Raw genomic sequence first — 5,353 nt, 5'->3', positions numbered from 1 at the left:
TACAATCACCAAACAATACCACACAAAACAAGGATATGGGGATCCTAGTTTCTTGAAGTATATATCGCAATTTTCGGTAAAATCAACTCAATTCAACGCAAAAAAACAAGTTCTAGATAAAATTTATTAACTTGCCAGAGCCTCAGATGGAGGAATACTAGGCCTTTTGACAAAACCTGAGCATCAAGAAAAAGTTCCCCCAAAAGGAAAAGACAACACAAATGAAAACTCATTTTCCCAAAGTAGTCACTGAAATTCCAAATTACTTCTAGTATATTCAGTTTATATCATTTTTTAAATATGAACCCCAAACCAGTGTCTCAGTAATAGGGTGGAAAATCCAGGCTCATTTATCAAAGATGTTAAGCTCTCAGGTTCAAGCTTTTTGATACCTTCTTTTTGAACTTAATTCATTCTGATGACTAGAGACTTAGTCTCTTATTGTAGACCTTAAATATACTAGTTCCTCCAACTGAAAACTACTTTAAAGTAGCTACTGATGATTTTAATTTTAACATTGTGATTCTTTATTGAGAAACTATCAGAAAAGGTCCAGAGCTATCACTTCTCCCCGCAAATTTCATAACACAGGTCAGGAGCTGCCACCTCCCCCTGACAATTTGGCAGAACAGGTCAGGAGCTGCCACCTTCCCCTGCAAATTTCATAAAACACTATTTCTCAGGTTTTTTCTGAGTCACAAAAAGAACCCTAACGAGGAAAGCTGTGGGGTTTGCGGAGTGTTTTGCTTGACCAATGTGCCTGTCACAGGAGTCTTTAACACGCCGGATGAGCACCAACGACTGCCCTCATGGCTTTTACTGGTCGACCAGTACCCAGATTTTGTGGCTTATAGTAACCCAGAGCTCACTGAAAATAAAATTACTTCTTTAATGTTTCAAACCCCCAAATCCGGACCTAAACTGCAGTTCACCAAAAGAGTTAGTAGATATCACTCTTAAACAAACGATAAAGCAAAAGTCTAAGAAAGATTCTCCTTAATCAAGCAACCGGCTTTTCAAACAAATATGCCAAACAAAATTTAAGAGAACAAAAAAGAATAAGCAAAGGCTCGTTTTCCCAGAGCACTTACCCCACTGGTGTTGAAGCGACATGGAGTGTAAACACGTGGGACCAGAAGATAGGACCTCTTTACTTGAAAGTTTCCCTAAAAGATGTTTTCCAAGATTGTGCTAGCTACTGTCTTTATACCTCAGGGCCCAGTTGATGTGTCCTTGTGAGTCCTTGTGGGTTCTTGTGAGTCCAGCTTCAGCTGGATCACATTCAAGGACAAAGAATAATGGCTCCAATACTGTCTCCTAAATCACACCCCAAACAAAAACTCAGTACCCATTAAACAATATCTTCCCATTACTTCCCCGCCAGTCCCTGGTAACCATTAATCTACTTTCTTTCACTATGCATTTGCCTATTCTAGATATTTCAGGTAAGTGGAATTACACAATATTTGTCCTTTCGAGTCTGGCTTATTTCACTCAGCATGTTTTCAAAGTTCATCCGTGTCATAGCATGTATTAGAATTTCATTCTCTTTGAATAATATTCCACTGTATGCATATACCACATTTTATTTATCCATTTATCTGTTGATGGTCATGTATATTCCTTAACTGCTGCTTATCCTCTCGGTGCTTATTTGCAGACCCTCAAATTTTCCATATTAGTGGAAAAATGTTCCTTTCAAATATTGTTAAAATAAAAAAAAGTAGACATAGAGATAGACACCTGTAGCAACCTAGTTGTCCATCAAAGGGGGAAATGCTTGAGTAAATCATATGTCTTAGTTACCTAGTGCTGCTTTAACACAAATACCACAAGTGGGTGGCTTTAAAGCATGGAAATTTATTTTCTCATAGTTTCTAGAGGCTAAAAGTCCAAATCAGGGTCTCAGCCTCAATTCCTTCCTTGTTGGTAGCCCCCCAGGTATTCCTTGGTTCCTTAGCCTATAGATAATCCTGACATGGTGTGTTTCCTATGTGTGTGTCTGTACCTATGCCCTCTTTTTCTATAACTCAGAACACTGGTTTGAACTTACTAACAAAAAAAAAACTTATTTCTAAACAGGATCACATTTACAGGCACAGAGGCCAGGATCTCAACACATAGTTTTAGGGGACACCATCCAATCCACACTGGAGCCCTGGTGGTTCAGCGGTTAAGAGCTCAGCTGATAACCAAAAGGTCGGCAGTTCAAATCCACCAGCCACTCCTTGGAAACCCTATGGGGCAGTTCTGCTCTGTCCTGTAGTTTCGCTATGAGTTAGAATGAACTCGACAGCAATGGGTTTGGTTTTTGTTTTTTATTCAGTCCACAGAGCCCCGGTGGTACAATTGTTAAGAGCCATAGCTGCTAACCAAAAGGTGGGCAGTTTGAATCCACCAGCCACTCCTTGGAAACCTTATTGTGCAGTTCCATTCTGTCCTATAGGGTTGCTATGAGTTGGAATCGACTCCACAGCAATGGGTTTGTTTTTTTTCATTTTATTCAATCCTCAATACCATAGTACATCGACCAGTAGAATATTATGCAGAAAATAAGATTATCTCTGTGTTTTTATATGGAAAGATCCCCAGGAGATAATGTAAAAAGGAAGCAAGAGGGAAGGAAAGGGCTAACTCAGCAGGCCTGAGTTGTACACTCCAAAGAAAGGCCTATCTACAAGATTGGCCCTTGGCCAGCTCCTGGGAGATAGCCTCTGAGCCTTCAAAAGCCTCTGAGCCTTCAAAATATTCTGCCTGATAATGTTTTTGTATGGTTAAGGCCTTGGGCCACACTTTATTTATCCTATACTTATGGTAAATGTTTTTGAATGCCTGAAGACTTGGGCCACATCTGACCAGATAAATATATCCTAACAATGTGATTTATTGTGAATGCCTGTTTTCGATCTGGGAAGGGAAGATGGAGTCTAAGTAGCTGAGGTCACTCACATGGTCCTTCATGATTACGTGACTAAAACCCTGGACAAGGAGACTCAAGTGAGCTTCACTGGTTAGCAACACTTCACAGGTGTTTTAACACATCATGTCGCTGCTGGGAGAATTAAGCAGATCCCCATGTGACTCCATTTGGAAAAGACACCTGGAAGCTTGTGCCTAGTTTCTCCTGGACATCACCCATGTACCTTTTTCCTTTCTAGATTTTGATCTATATCCTTTTTTGTAATAAACCATAATTATGAATACCAACATGAATTTTGTAAGTCCTTTTAATGAATAATCAAGCCTGTGAATGGTCTCGGGAACCCTCTGACAAATCATGTTACAGAATAGTGTCTATACTTTTCCACTGTCTTTTACTTGTGTGTATGTGAGGGGAAATATATATTTGTATTTTCTTATATCTGAAAAAAGAAACACCAGAAAAATATACACACACAAACTAATAAAAGTAGTTGCCTAAATGAGGGTGGGAGGGATGGGAGATATGGGGCAGAAGTGGAAGTGAAACTTCTTAATGTATAAAATTTTATAGTTTTTCTTTATTGTATTTTAGATGAAGGTTTACAGAGCAAATTAGTTTCCCATTGAACAGTTAATACACATATTGTTTTGTGACATTGGTTGCCAACCACACAACATGTCAACACTCTTCCCCTCTCAACCTTAGTTTCCCTGTTACCAGCTTTCCTGTCCCCTCCTACCTTCTCGTCCTTGCCCCTGGTGTGCCCACTTAGTCCCATTTTGTTTTATGGGCCTGTCTAATCTTTGGCTGAAGGGTGGACCTCAGGAGTGACTTCAGTACTGAATTTAAACGGAGTCCAGGGGCCATACTCTTGGGGTTTCTCCAGCTCTGTCCAGGACCCTCTCTTGTGATCCCTGTCAGAGAAGTTGTTGGTGGTAGTCGGCCACCATCTAGTAGTGCTGGACTCAGTCTGGTGGATGCTGTGGTACTTGTGGTCCATTAGATCTTTGGACTAATCTTTCCCTTGTATCTTTGGTTTTCTTCCTTCTCCCTTGCTCCAGATGGGATGGGACCAGTGGAGTATCTTAGATGGCCACTTACAAGCTTTTAAGACCCCAGACACTACTCACTAAAGTAGGATGTAGAACATTTTTTTTATAAACTATGTCATGTGAGTTGAGCTAGATTTTCCCTAAGACCATGATTCCCAGCCCTCAGCCCAGTAGTTCAGTCCCTAAGGGAGTTTGGATGTGTCTGTGAAGCTTCCATGACCTTCCCTTGGTCAAGTTGTGCTGACTTCCCAAGAATTGTGTACTGTCTTACCCTTCACCAAAATTACCACTTATCTATTTTCTAGTTAGTGTTTTTCCCTCCCTGCCCTCCCCTCCCTAATAACCATCAAAGATTGTTTTTTTTTTCTGTGTGTAAAACTTTCATGAGTTTTTATAACAGTGGTCTCATACAGTATTTGGCCTTTTGTGTTAGACTTATTACATTCAGCATAATGCCCTCCAGATTCATCCATATTGTGAGATGTTTCGCAGATTCATCAGTGTTCTTTATTGTTGCATAGTATTCCATTGTGTGTATGTACCATAATTTGTTTATCCATTCATCTTTGATGCACACTTAGGTTGTTTCCATCTTTTTACTATTGTGAATAATGCTGCAGTGAACATGGATGTGCATATGTCTATTCATGTGATGGCTATTATTTCTCTAGATATATTCCTAGGAGTGGGATTGCTGGATCATATGGTATTAATATTTCTAGCTTTCTAAGGAAGCGCCGTATCATTTTCCAAAATGGTTGTACCATTTTACATTCCCACCAGGAGTGCATAAGTGTTCTAAGCTCCCCACAGCCTCTCTAACATTTGTTATCTTCTGTTTTTTTTTGATTCATGCCAGTAATGTCAGGGTGAAATGTTATCTCATTGTAGTTTTGATTTGCATTTCTCTAATGGCTAGTGATATCGAGCGTTTCCTCATGTGTCTGTTAGCTGCCTGAATGTCTTCTTTGGTGAAGTGTCTATTCATATCCTTTGTCCATTTTTTAATTGGATAATGTGTCTTTTTGTTGCAGAGGTGTTGGATTTTCTTAAGATTTTAGAGATTAGACCTTTGTCAGATTTTTCATAGCCAAAATTTTTTTCCCAGTCTGTAGGTTCTCTTTTTACTCTTTTGGTGAATTCTTTTGATGAGCATAAGTGTTTAATTTTTAGAAGATCCAAGTTATCTAGCTTATCTTCTGGTGTTCGTGTATTGTTTGTTATGGGTTTTATGCTATTTATGCTGTGTATTAGGGCCTGTAGTGTTTACCCTATTTTTTCTTCTATGATCTTTATAGTTTTTGGTTTTACATTTAGGTCTTTGATCCATTTTGAATTAGTTTTTGTGTATGGTGTGAGGTATGGGTCCTGTTTCATT

Source organism: Trichechus manatus, unplaced genomic scaffold (assembly GCF_000243295.1).
Source record: "Trichechus manatus latirostris isolate Lorelei unplaced genomic scaffold, TriManLat1.0 scaffold00109, whole genome shotgun sequence".
In the NCBI taxonomy this organism is placed as follows: Eukaryota; Metazoa; Chordata; class Mammalia; order Sirenia; family Trichechidae; genus Trichechus; species Trichechus manatus.
This window is presented reverse-complemented; position numbering follows the sequence as displayed.